We start from the raw sequence: 14973 nt of genomic DNA on the forward strand, positions 1-14973 counted from the left end.
TAAATATTTATAGCACCCATAAACTTCAGGGTCTGTAGAGGAATGCCTTCCGTTTTTTATTTTATGGTCTACAATACAGTGTAGTTTTGCTGTCCGTTATTCCACAATCACATCAACCAGGCATCTGCTTTCATTGAGCCTGGGTTCACACTGCTGCACATCGTATTTGATTCGCACACAAATCGCACTCGCATGTCATCTTTGTGGTGCGATTGGAGCCATTCATTTTGTATGGCTCAAATCGCACCGCATCCACACCAAAGCGGAACCTTATATTTTGCCGCACTGTAATTGGATCACATGGGTATTCGCCCTTGCGATCCGATTCAAACCGATTCAAACGCAATGCATTTTGAGAGCTGTTTTGGGGTGCCGTTAAAGCGGAGGTCCACCCTAAAAAAAAAAAAAAAGATAGCCAAAAAGGCTAAAAAAAATTAGAAAAAATAATTTATTTTTTTATACTTACCAGAAGTGGCTGTTACTAGGCAGATCGTCCCAATCTGCCACTTCCTCTCACGCTGTGTTCTTCTTTCTCCTCCTCCTCGCACTGCCTCCTGGGAAATGGGGAGTGGTGTCTTCTGGGACCTTGTGTGTGTGTCCCAGGAGACATCCGCCCATTCACATAGCGCCGCGCGACTCGTGCATGCACATTAGGGAACCAGGAAGTGAAGCCGCAACGCTTCACTTCCTGATTCCCTCACTGAGGATGGGGGCGGGGCAGCCGAGACCCGAGCGATTGCTCGGTTGCCGACATCGTGGGCACCCTGGACAGGTAAGTGTCATAATGCAAAGTCAGCAGCTAAAGTGTTTGTAGCTGCTGACTTTCATTTTTTTTTTTTTTTAACGCTGGACCTCCGCTTTAATTTACCATTGACACCCACAGCAGATTGCATGAACATTGGGGTAAAAACAGGTGGTTGATCTGCATTTTTACCATTCCCCGACTGCCCACCTGCAAGCAGATGTGGTGGGGCTCAGGTGAGTACACAGTGATGCAGCAATTTTAATGCAACATAGCACATATGACAGGTGGCACTGCTTGTCAAACTCTCCAATTTAAGTGCAAAACGCTTAGTTTGCAGTCCCACAATGCAAAAAAAAAAAAAAGGCATCAGAAAATGGCAGTATTGCCTCCTGAACACTTGCAGGCCTCATTGTACAGCACTTTGGAAAGCAATCCACTGTAGATCGCTCATTGGGGGCTGGTACATACTGCAGCTCGTATGAAAGGAGCATAAAGGTGTTCATTCCAGTCAAACATATTGCATTGAAAGCGAAACTCCACAAGAACAAGACTCTCCAGGTCAACTTTATACATTGCAAGGTTTTTACCAAATATACCTGTTGCTGTTCTGTAGAAACTGATGCATTAGTTCCAGTTACTTCCTACTCCCTCTTTGCAGTCCATTCCTACTTCCTATTGGTTCCAGTTACTTCCTACTTCCTCTTTGCAGTCCATTCCTACTTTCTATTGGTTCCCGTTACTTCCTACATCCTTTTTGCAGTCCATTCCTACTTCCTAAAAGCAACATTGGCGATCTGATCAGGCTCAGTAAGGAAATCAATCACAACTGCCGGCATGCTAAAATGAACTGTTTTAGAATGAGAGCTGATGTCTGTTCCGCATGGGAGGTGCCTGATGTTTTTACAATGCAAGGCACTAATTACCTTTTGTGTTTTTTTTTTTTCTTTATTGAAATGTCACAAAGCTACACTTTACTTACTTCTATGCACTGCGGGTAAGCTCTGGTGTAGTCCGCTCTGCACCTCTCCATTTCGTTCTGGTGTAAACTGAGACAATACAGTACATTGATCGGTGCAGAAAAACGCAGGTCACCACACATTATGTGAATAAGCACTAAAATAAGAAAACTGCAGGGAAAAGCTCATAACATGTACAGGAAATAAGATTTCTTGAGACGTTCAGTACACGTTCAGTACAGATCAGCCCAAATGGCTAAAGCCCTGTACACACGATCGGTTTGTCCGATGAAAACAGACGTTGTTTTCCACGCATGCTCAGAATCAAGTCGACGCATGCTCGGAAGCATTGAACTTCATTTTTCTCAGCACGTCGTAGTGTTGTACATCACCGCGTTTTTGGCACGGTCGGATTTTTGACTGATGGTGTGTAGGCAAGACTGATGAAAGTCAGCTTCATCGGATATCCGACGAAAAAATCCATCGGATTAGATTCCATCAGATATGCGATTGTGTGTACAAGGCTTTAGTCTTACAAAAACACAGTAAACATTTTTTTAAATGAAAGTGTAGTTTCCTTTAACCACTTTAAGCCCTGGATCACACTGGTGCAATTTGACATGCGATTTAACAAAGTTTGCCTGTTTTTTTTTTTTTTATATTGTTAAAGATGATGTTACGCTGAGTAAATTGATACCCAACATGTGACGCTTCAAAATTGCGCGCGCTCGTGGAATGGCGAAAACTTTTATCCTTAAAAATCTCTATCTGCAATGTTTAAAATAATCTACAGGTTGCATGTTTTGAGCTACAGAAGATGTCTTGTGCTAGAATTATTGCTCTCGCTCTAACGATCGCGGTGATACCTCACATGTGTGGTTTGAACACCGTTTTCATATGCGGGGGCTACTCACAAAAGCGTTTGCTTCTGCAAGCGAGCTTGACGGAACGGGGTGTGTTAAAAAAAATATTTTCTTATTTATTTTACTTTTTTTTTTGCACTGTTCTTTAAAAAATACAAATAAACATCTCTTGTAATAGAAAAAAAGCATGACAGGACCTCTTAAATATGAGATCTGGGGTCAAAAAAAAACTCAGATCTCATAATTTACACTAAAATGCGATTAAAAAAAGTGTTGTTTGGAAGTTTCTTTAAGAGCTATGGGCAGACGTGACGTTTTGATGTCTCTTCCGCCCTGCAATGGTATGGAGCCGGGTGGGGGCCATCTTCCCCTCACTCAGCTCCATACCACAGAGGGGACAGAATCCGATCGCCTCCGCCGCTGCCCTCCGCCACTGGGGCTAAGCGGCGGAGGGCACCAGAGAGCAGCGGGAGGGGGGGGCCCTCTCCCGCCACCCATAATCCGCCGCGGACCGCCCGATGAAGAAGTGGATACCGGGGGGTTATGGTAGCTAGCTGCTGCCATAACAACGATATTCCCCTTCAAAGTGCCACCATATAATGACGGCAGGCGGTCTGTAAATGGTTAAATACCTTTTCTGCTTATTCTAATATTTCCGTCCTAATATTTTAATGCTGCACTTGGCTGCCTGCTTACTACTACTATGACTACTTAGTACCAGTGTTAATTTTGTCGATGAAAATATTTTCTTTGCTGAAATTAACACTATTTTAGTCGACTAAAATACAACTAAAACTAAAATAATTCAAATGACTATAATACGACTAAACCTTAAAAGGCATTTTACTGTACAACTAAAACTAAATCAAAATTGACCACTTGCCAACCACCCTATACAGGGCGTCCACACTGTGCAGGATTACATATATATACGTGATCCTGCACTTATCGGGCGCAAGTGCGCAACAACGGCAGCTCACTTCCGCTGTGATTCTGCCAGCAGGACGCCAGTACCCGCTGATTGTTTGGTACAGAGAAAGAATGGCAATCTGTCAGTAAGGAAGGCATTGATCATATGTTCCTGCAAAGCAGGGACACAGATCTATGCCTTCCTCTAGTAAAAGCATCTTCCACACTACACTAAAACACCATCTAGGCACACATTTAACCCTTTGATCACCCCTTCCCAGCCAGTGTCATTAGTACAATGACAGTGTATATTTTATAGCACTGATCACTGTATTAGTGTCACTGGTCCCCCAAAAAAAAGTGTCAGTAAGCCCAGGTTCACACTGGGCTGCGGGAGTGAAGCCGTGCAAGTTCAGCTCCCGCTGGCAGTCCCGATTTCGGACGCGATTTTAGAGACATCTGTGCAGGTTTCTGCACAGATGTCAATGTAAATCGCGGCCCGAAATCGCAAAAAGTAGTACAGGAACTACTTTTTGAAATCGGTGCAGCGCCGCAGATGCGGCGTCGCACCGATTAGGACGGTGCCATTGCCGACAATTGCCGGCAAATGCCGCCTATTTGAGATGCGATATGACATGTGAATTCGCATCTCAAATCGTACCAAATCGTACCCAGTGTGAACCTGGGCTTAGTGTCCAATTTGTCTGCCGCAAAAACGCAGTATTACTATAAGTCGTTGATCGCTGCCGTTACTAGTAGAAAAAAATAAAACTAAAAATTCCATAAATACATTCCATAGTTTGTAGACACTTTAGGGAAATTTACTAAAGCTGGTGCACTCAGAATCTGGTATAGCTGTGCATGTTAGCCAATCAGCTTCTAACTTCAGCTTCTTCAATTAAGATTTGACAATAAACTTGGAAGCTGATTGGTTTCTATGCAGGTCTGCGCCAGATTTTGCATGCTCCAGTTTTAGTAAATCTCCTCCTATAACTTTTGCTGCTACCAATCAATATACACTTATTGGTAGCAGAATACATATTGGCCTAAATTTATGAAGACATTCGATTTTTATTTTTTATTTTTGGATGTTTTTTCACCTTAAAGCGGAGTTCCGGCCACAATTTCACTTTTTAAATATACATTCCCCTGTAATACACAAGCTTAATGTATTCTATTAAAGTTAGTCTGTAAACTAAGGTTCATTTTGTTAGGTTGTTACAGCATTTAGACACTTTATAAAATAGAAATTGACTGGGGCCATCTTAAGTGTGGGCATCATGAAGCCAGACTGTATGACTTCCTGGATTTCAGCCTTGCAGATCTCGCACATGCTCAGTGCTGCACAAGCAGTGTAATAGGTTTCAGATCAGGTTTCAGCACCTGTACTGTCCAAGTCACATGATTCTTCGAGACTGGGGAGTGCACAGACTCCTGGAAAGTTACACCCACTACATTCCCAGGAGTCTGTGCGGTGTAGCTTAGGAAGCTTAAGCAGCTAGGTGCAGGAAGAGGGAAGATTAACTATTCTGCCTAGCAACAACACTTTGAAGGCATCTAAAAAAAATTCTTAAAGGACTAATGACATTTTTTTAAAACTACTGATGTAATGTTATATTTATGGGTGGAACTCCACTTTAATGCATAGAATGCATTAAAGCGGATGTGCCACGGGAAAAATATATTAAAAGCCAGCAGCTACAAATACTGCAGCTGCTGACTTTTAATATAAGGACACTTACCTGTCCTGGAGTCCAGCGGTGATCGCAGCAGATGACGAGCCGATCGCTCGTCACCCTGCTGCTCCCCCCTCCATCCTCGGTGAGGGAACCAGGAAGTGAAGCGCTCCGGCTTCACTGCCCGGTTCCCTACGGCGCATGCGCGAGTCGCGCTGCGCCCGCCGATTGGCTCCCGCTGTGTGCTGGGAGCCGAGTGTTCCCAGCATACAACGGGGGGATGGACGGGAAGGAAGGAAAAAACCCGTCCTTTGCCCGTATCGTAGGGCCGGAAGTGGGTGCAGACACCTGTCTGTAGACAGGTATCTGCACCCCCCTCCCCCCTGAAAGGTGTCAAATGTGACACCGGAGGGGGGGAGGGTTCCGATCAGCGGGACTCCACTTTAGAGTGGAGATCCGCTTTAAGGTGAAAAAACATTTAACTTTACAACCCCTTTAAGTTCAAAGGGGCTGTGCCACAACTGCGTGATTGATAATAAATGGCTTCAGCCAAACACTAACCATGAGTGAAAGAAAAGTTTTATGTTATCATTCATATTCTCTGAAAAATGGCCAAGAAATCATAAACTTATGAGCACAACTGTATAAAACAGAGTTTTCCTTTATGATAAGAACATAACTGGCTATAGACTTGTAAAATTTCAGTAGAATTTTTCATTTCTAGAAAATTCATTCAATTTTTATAATGGTTAGTGGGGGTCAAATTGATGTTTCCGCAATGGCGAAAAAATGTAGGAGCAGGATGGAAACACTTGCGCAAACTAACAAATTTCTAGGCTTCATTCAGGAAATTACATTCATTCCAAAATCGAATGCCATTTTCCCAGTCATCAAATGTACAAAGCAATTTGTATGAATGTTTATACGAATATTCATACAAATGTTTGTTTGAAAATCTACTAGTGTACATGCTGTTGCTGTTATTAGCTAATACACAAAAATGTGTTGGATCTCAGTGTGACCATCTAAAGTTTGTAATGCCCTGTACACACGATCGGATTTCCCATCGGAATAAACTCTGACGGGTTTTTCCATCAGAATTCCGCTCAAGCTGTCTTGTATGCACATGGACACACCAAATTCCAACCATCGAAAACATGGTGACATACAACACTACGACGAGCCTAGAATAATGAAGTTCAATGCTTCCGAGCATGCGTTGAATTGTTTCCGAGCATGCATGTTTTTTTCTCCGTCTGAATTCCATACAGACAAACGGAATTTCCGAAAAAAAGAGAACGTGTTCTCTTTCTAAGTCAGAAAAAGTCTAATGGGGCATACACAAGGTCAGAAAATCCATCGGAAATTCCGACCGTGTGTATGCAGCATTACATGTCCATTACTATACATTATAGTGACAGAGTAATGTAAAGGGGTCCAGAGGTGCAGGGTGCTGTGTAATGTTAAAGGGTCCAGAGGTGCAGGGTGCTGTTTAATGTAAAAGGGTCCAGAGGTGCAGGGTGCTGTGTAATGTAAAGGGGTCCAGAGGTGCAGGGTGCTGTGTAATGTAAAGGGGTCCAGAGGTGCAGGGTGCTGTGTAATGTAAAGGGGCCCAGAGGTGCAGGGTGCTGTGTAATGTAAAGGGGTCCAGAGGTGCAGGGTGCTGTGAATGTTAAGGGGCCCAGAGGTGCAGGGTAGGGTGACCACGTGTCCCGGATTGCCCGGGACAGTCCCGCATTTTGCAGGTCTGTCCCGGGCACCTTCATTCCAGGACAACACAGTGTCCTGGAATGAAACTGACACAGCTTCCCCCGGGCCAATCTGATGCCCCCAAAAAAGGCTGCCACATCACTGCTTTACTCACTAACAGTACTTGCCCTGGCCTGGAATGCCTGGAAGAGCACAATCCCAGCCCTCTGCTTGTGATTGGAGAAATCATAAATTCCGCCTCTTGTGTCCAATCACTGTGCTGTGATTCGTTACAGCACAAGCTGATTTTTGGGAAGTGGGGGTGTCCCTGAATAGTAGTTTGAAAAAGTGGTCACCCTAGTGCAGGGGGCTGTGTAATGTAAAGGAGTCCAGAGGTGCAGGGTGCTGTGTAATGTGAAGGGGCCCAGAGGTGCAGGGTGCTGTGTAATGTAAAGGGGTCCAGAGGTGCAGGGTGCTGTGCAATGTAAAGGGGCCCAGAGGTGCAGGGTGCTGTGTAATGTAAAGGGGTCCAGAGGTGCAGGGTGCTGTGTAATGTGAAGGGGCCCAGAGGTGCAGGGTGCTGTGTAATGTAAAGGGGCCCAGAGGTGCAGGGTGCTGTGTAATGTAAAGGGGTCCAGAGGTGCAGGGTGCTGTGTAATGTAAAGGGGCCCAGAGGTGCAGGGTGCTGTGTAATGTAAAGGGGTCCAGAGGTGCAGGGTGCTGTGTAATGTAAAGGGGTCCAGAGGTGCAGGGTTCATGACTAGGCATGGGGAATTGTAGTTCAAGAACAACTGGAGGGCTCATAGTTTGGAGACCCCTGAACTAGAGGGTATGCAGATGCTAAGTTGTTCATCCACACATAATTACCTGGTAACTGATACTGATCCTCAAGCCAGCCCTGTGCATAGGGCATTTCACTGAAATAAAATTGAATAAGGTATAAATGCCAGACCATTTACATTCTCCTCAGTATATGGTAGTTGCTTGGGCAGTGTAATAAACCCCAGCACCACACATACCTAAAAATGGGTCATCGGACAGATTCAGACGTAAAAATAGTCAGTGTATAGTCCCAATAGTGGCTTCTTTAGTGGGCAGATGAATATATGAATCGCCACTTTAACCATCCACAAATAGCCACTTAAAGACAAAAAATCAGGCCATACAAATAAACCTATCAATATCTCAAACATGGGTTATTTTTGAGATATTAATAGGTTTATTTGTATGGCCTGATTTTGTCAAGGTGAAGTTTTTCTAATTTTCCCAATGACACCAGTTTTTCCAACCCTTTAATTTTGTAGGAGTTGCTAAAATGAATTCAAAATACCATCAATAAGTCAAGATCAGATCTTAATTCAGTGAGACTTTAGAACTTTGTATTAATATACAGGCATACCCCACTTTTAAGTACACAATGGGACCAGAGCATGTATGTAAAACGAAAATGTACTTAAAGTGAAACAATACCTTTTTTGCACTTATAGGGTGTAGTGGGGGGGGTCAGGGGGTGTAGTGGGGGTGTTAGGAGCTGTAGTTAAGGTCTCAGGGGCTGTAGTGGGGGTGTCAGGGGCACACTGGAACAGGGTGGGCTATGCTCTCTGAGCTTCAGCTCCTTCTACTGCGGCTGCAAAATGTCTGTACAGTGCTTGTAATGCACTTTACATACACTCACGGGTATGTCCTTACTCGCGAGGGTATGTAAAGTGAGTGTACTTAAAGCGGGGTATGCCTGTAATCTGTTTCACATTGCACATTGGACAGCGGTTTCTTTATGTTTCCTAAGCAATGGCTAATTTTACAGTGCCAAGTTGCTAGCTTTGTGCCCAGCATTCTACCATTCTCAGCACTGACTTGGAACCTAAAGGTCACACAAAATCCCGATTTTAGTTTGTATTGGATACTGGGAAGTTTTATGACACAGTGGTCACTCAGGAAAGCCGGTTTTAGAAATCGGCCAGCAAGACTTGCCACATGGCAGTTAAGTTGGAATTGTGCCCTGAACCTAAAGAATTTGCAAACAGAAAGAAATGATATCACATCACTAGAAAGGTGGATATTGAATGGTTTGGTTCTGCTTTAATTAAGAGAGGGTAATTTTTAAGAGTGAGAACATCTTTTAGCACAGTGGTCTCCATTCTCTAAACTGCGGCCCGTGGGCTGCATGTAGCCCTTTGCTTACCTTTATCCAACCTTTGGGACACTGTTCCTTCCACTAATATAAGGCACTTATCCTTCCACTATCACCAACGAGGAATCCTTCCTCCCACTGACGCCAACATTGGGGCACTTTTTCTTCTGTGAAAACCAATGATTGGACACTGTTCCTTCCACTCACACCAATGATGAGGCATAATTCCTCCCACTAATACCAATGATGGGGCACTATTTCTCCTCCTACAAACCACAGGTGCTATGTAATTTTTACTCCCACTGACCATTAAGCCTGGTCTACTTTCACTGATGCTGGGGCATTTTCTACTCTCACTGGCTACAGTCTGGCACCCCTAAAGTCCAAAGGACAGTAACCTGGCCATTTGTTTAAAAAGTTCAGAGACCCCTGTTCTAGCATATCATCGCTCTTCATGTTCAGGTCTAATTTAAAGTTTCTATATTGTGTGTCAACATAAAGGAGACACCTATAAAGGGGAACATTTAAAAAAAAAGAATAATATATACAATAAACACCATATGGGTGTGGGTCAGCGTACCCCAAAGTACTGCAAAACACAAGACAAGGGGAAAGAAACTCCATAAAAGAATAAACAGGTACTAAATGCAACTTCAATTTTTTATGTACAGTAGAAAAAATCTTTATTGGGGACTAGAAAACATTCAAACATCAGTAGCAAAAAATATAAATTTGACACCTTCACCCACCCTACTTTAAAGTTGACCTACACTTATGCTGGCCATACACTATACCAGTGCTTCTCAAATAGTGGGGCGCACCCCCCCGGGGGGGGGGGCCCGAGGCTCCATAAAGGGGGGCTCGTTCCGGACCGCGGCGATCGCGCCATTTAGTATCCGCTTCTGTCCCCAGCCTCCTCCGCTAGTTAGAGGAGAGGACGGCGGGAGGCGGGACATTTTTGAACTGGGGGAAAAAATATATGGAAATGTTAAGATCGAGGAGTGAGGGCTGTGCTGTGGGGGGGAAAGGGGGGTTATGTGATGGGGGAAACTGTGTGCAGGATATGTGATGGGGGTCATGTAAAGGAGGCAATACTTTGTGGGGGGGTATGTGATGGGGTCATGTAAAGGGGGCAATACTGTGTGGGGGGATATGTGATGGGGCAATACTGTGTGGGGGGATATGTGATGGGCAATACTGTGTGGGGGGGATATGTGAAGAAGGGCAATACTGTGTGTGGGGGGATATGTGAAGATGGGCAATACTGTGTGTGGGGGGATATGTGAAGAAGGGCAATACTGTGTGGGGGGGATATGTGAAGAAGGGCAATACTGTGTGTGGGGGGATATGTGAAGAAGGGCAATACTGTGTGTGGGGGGATATGTGAAGAAGGGCAATACTGTGTGTGGGGGGGATATGTGTAGAAGGGCAATACTGTGTGTGGGGGGATATGTGAAGAAGGGCAATACTGTGTGGGGGGGGGATATGTGAAGAAGGGCAATACTGTGTGGGGGGATATGTGGATACAGTGTTATGCAGAGGTGTACTTATAACAATTTTATAGACAAATGATACTATTTACAGTCACGCGGGGGGCGCGAAATGTTTTCTTTTTCCTAGGGGGGGCATGACAGAAAATAATTGAGAAGCACTGCACTATACGAAAATTCGGCCGACATTCGGTTTGTTAAGAAAGATCTTTCGTTTTTCGGCCAGTTAATGGGCACCAAATCAATAATCGTTTGGATGTTTTTGAGCCAAAAAAAGGACAAGTTTGGAAATTTTCAGCCGAACGAACGATAAAACAAACCATTTTTTTTTTTTATGTCCACTAAGCAATTTATCGGTCATTACATGATGGCACTATCGTTTGCGCTCACGAATGAACTTTCGTTTTTCGAAAGTTCGTTCGGCCAATTTTTCGTGGAGTGTATGGCCAGCATTATAACCTAAAGTGTGGCTTTCTAACATTTATTGGCACTGTTTATTTGACAAAGAAATCAGTAACAAAATGTACCTTTAGTACCTAAAGGTACATTCTCCATTAGAAGCAGTAGACGTAACAATACCTAGGCACCCACTGTTCTTCCAGGTTTACAGGAGCCTCTGAGCTGACATCATCAGTACTATATCCCACACACTTCTTCCTCTGATGACTGGATTAAATTGATAATGTCATCAGGGTGTGGGTCTAGAAACAGGTAGAACGCCTTTATAAATATGGTGGCTTCCTCACAGACACAGCAATGTGGAATGACTATAAAAGACCTAGGCATAAGAGCAGCTATAGAATGAGACATGTACTGAGCTGGAAAGCAGTGTAAGCGTAGGGCATACATGACAGGGTGGAAGGAACTGACGGAGGGAAATAGGTTAGAGACGGGTTGGTTATTGTTTTAGAAAAATTTGCAGGCCCATACCTGATTGGTGAAGATTAGTGGGTGGAGTAAGCTGACATCGGTTCAGAGAAGTCGGTAGTGAATCGTCCCGCCCTAATTAATATATTATAGTATTCGTGGTGGATGTGGTCGCCAGTGTCGATTGGGGTCCTTGACGAGGGTTAAAATACATGAGGTATTTGATCAAATGGTGGGGGACCCGTCCCAGGTATGGAGTCCTCCTGGTTTGTCTAGTTCAGTCTAGACTACCGGTTATTAAGGTGGTAGGGGTCTGTGGTCAGTTAGCAGTCCTCGAGGCTGGGGACAGAATCTAACCTAGGTACCGCAGATTCCAACTAATTAGAAATGGAGCATTACAAAAGTTTATTACAAAAAATGTAATTTTGAATATGTTTTGTGTTAATAAAAGGCCTAACGGTCATTTAAACCCAACATGGTGTCCGTGTCCTTACTGGGGGCTTAGTAGGTTGTGGGGTATGTACATACTTGAGTTGGGGTGGTACGTTATCTGAACTACCCTAGTCATGTGAAGCTTGTTGGAGTTTATGCTTAATAGTTAAGGAAATAAACCTTAGCAAGGGGTCAGCTTTAAGGTGTTTTTTTTTATCCCGTTAACCTGATGTAAAGCATGAGTAAGCCAACTATGTCCTGGACCCCAAGAGATTATCTGTGTGAATGGTCCTGAATACAGAGGTGTCAAACAGAGTCCATGCATGTTGCTTCATCCCATTTCCATCTGTTCATATTTGTCACCCTGTTAATTTGACACATCCACCCTTCTCTAATATCTTCTGTTTTGCACCTGCTGATGACTGGCCCGTCACAGAGCCTCATTTGCCTACAGGCACAACGCTGGTGACAGGCTGTCTATTTCCTCCCACTACGCTGACCCGGAGGTCAGTTTGCAGCCACTAATTACAGACGGCAGTAACACTTCAATGTATTGATGAATTAATCTCCTGTTTGGTCTGGAAGGTCTTGTATCTTATTGTTTGCTCTGTAGACTGGGTCAGAAGATTGCTTTCTGTGTTCATGACTTCCAATTCTAACTTACAACTTGATTCCTGATCTAAATTAGGAAATCAAAATGAATGACTGTATATTGAACTGATAGCTAGGCATTTTACGGGGCCACAAAACTGAACAAACAACATAAGATAAAGGAGGCCATTTGAATGCAAGAATAACCTTTTAAAGCAGAGTTTCCATCAAAAATATAAGTTTGCTTTATATTGTAGCTTAGACCTGAAAAAAATAAAAAATAATAATAATTTTACTCACCTGGAAATGCCTGTTGCTATGCGGTCCTACGAAATCTGCCTTCCTATTCGCCGAGGATCCTGACGTCAGCTCCCTCGGCTCCCAGGATGCCGTGCGCTTCCCCTGTGTCTCTGGGCTTGTTGATGTTTATGGGTTGCCATCACAACGGTGTGCACTTTCGCCACCGCCGCCGCTCGTTGTGATGGCAACCCAAGTGTTTGACGGCGCGGCAGTTCTATTGCGGGCTAGTCATCCACACTATTCCCGGAAGTAATTGCTTGTGGGCTTCACAATGCCCACAAGCAAAATGGGAACCATCTCCACACAGGAATAAAAACTGTGCGTTCGGAATAAGTCGGCGGAACGGCGGCACTTTTAAACCTAGTAAGTGACACACTGGGCCAGATTCAGAGAGAGATACGATGGTGTATCTCCTGATACACCGTCGTATCTCAGAGTTAGGCTGGTCGTATCTATGCGCCTGATTCATAGAATCAGTTACGCATAGATATGCCTAAGATCCGACAGGTGTAACTGTGTTACACCGTCGGATCTTACCTGCAATTTAAAAATGGCGCGGGGGCGTTCTCGCTGATTTACGCTGAGAAATATGTAAATCAGCGAGATACGCAAATTCACGAACGTACGCGGACCCGATGCAGTGTTGTTACGACGTTTCCGTAGCGGTTTTCCCGGTGTATACTTACCCCTGCTTCTATCAGGCGCAGCCAATGTTAAGTATAGCCGTCGTTCCCGTGTCGATTTTGAATTTTTTTAGGTCGTTTGCGTACGCCGATTCAGAAACCCGTGCGCCGCAAGTTACGCTCACGCCGAAACCACTGACGTCCGAGCTATGAATAAGCACTGAGACACAGTGCGAAACGCGTCAGATTTTTGTTCTGTTTTTGGCCGTGGCATGTAATTTTGGGATCCATATTTTATTAAAGGAACAAGTTTTTTGGAGTGCGGCTGTCCCAGCCCTTTCTTTTATTCAAATTTGCATACTGACGTCCTAGCGACGTCAGTGGGAGCAATGCACGCCGGGAAATTTCGCGGACGGTGCATGCTCATTTAAATCGGCGCGGGGACGCGCCTGATTTAAATAGTACACTCTCCCTAGCCGCGGAATTTGAATTCCGCCGGGGGTTTTACGATCTGCCGCCGCAAGTTTGGAGGTAAGTGGTTTGTGAATTACCCACTTGCCTCTCAAACTTGCCACATGGATCTTAAATCACATAGATCACGCGGATCTAAAGATCCGCTGATCTAAAGATCCGCTGATCTATGTGAATCTAGCCCTATGAATGCATTTAGAAAGAGAGATGAAAGGGCATTGTTTGAAAAATTGGAAAATGTGGTTGGAACCCCGCTTTAAGAAAACAGATTTAATAATTATTATAAGGGAAAAAACTCAAACATTGTTTGGAGAGCTGGTTGTTTGTTCTCATGTTAGGAGACCAAAATATATTATATGATAGAAAGATTCCATACAGAGAGAGAAAGTGCGAAAAATGTCTGGGGTTTTAAAAATAAGCGCATGCATAACTATAGATGACCAACCATGGAGAGCTGTAATCATGTGTAAATGCACCGAAGGAACTGGAAAAATCAAGTCATGACATCATTCATGACAACTTACAACGTACCTTAACCACTTGACCACTGGGCACTTAAACCCCCTTAATAACCAGACCAATTTTCAGCTTTCGGTGCTCTCACATTTTGAATGACAATTACTCAATCATACAACACTGTTACCAAATGAATTTTTTGTCCTTTTTTCACACAAATAGAGCTTTCTATTGGTGGTATTTAATCACTGTTGGGTTTTTTAATTTTTGCGCTATAAAAGAAAAAAGACTGAAAATTCTGTAAAAAAAAAAAAAAAAGAAATTTTCTTTGTTTCTGTTATAAAATTTAGCAAATTTGTAATCTTTCTTCATAAATTTTGGCCAAAATGTATACTGTTACATATCTTTGGTAAATATAAGTACAAATCGGTGTATATTATTTGGTTTTTGTGAAAGTTATAGCGTCCACAAGCTATGGTGCCAATATCTGAAAATTGTGCGGGGGTATTGCAGAGTACTGCACAGGGAGTATTGCAGAGTATTGCGCAGGGGGTATTGCAGAGTATTGCGCAGGGGGTATTGCAGAGTATTGCGCAGGGGGTATTGCAGAGTATTGGCAGGGGGTATTGCAGAGTATTGCGCAGGGGGTATTGCAGAGTATTGCGCGGGGGTATTGCAGAGTATTGTGCAGGGGGTATTGCAGAGTACTGCACAGGGGGTATTGCAGAGTATTGCGCAGGGGGTATTGCAGAGTATTGCGCAGGGGGTATTGCA

This window comes from Rana temporaria, chromosome 9 (genome assembly GCF_905171775.1).
Source record: "Rana temporaria chromosome 9, aRanTem1.1, whole genome shotgun sequence".
NCBI classification, from domain to species: domain Eukaryota; kingdom Metazoa; phylum Chordata; class Amphibia; order Anura; family Ranidae; genus Rana; species Rana temporaria.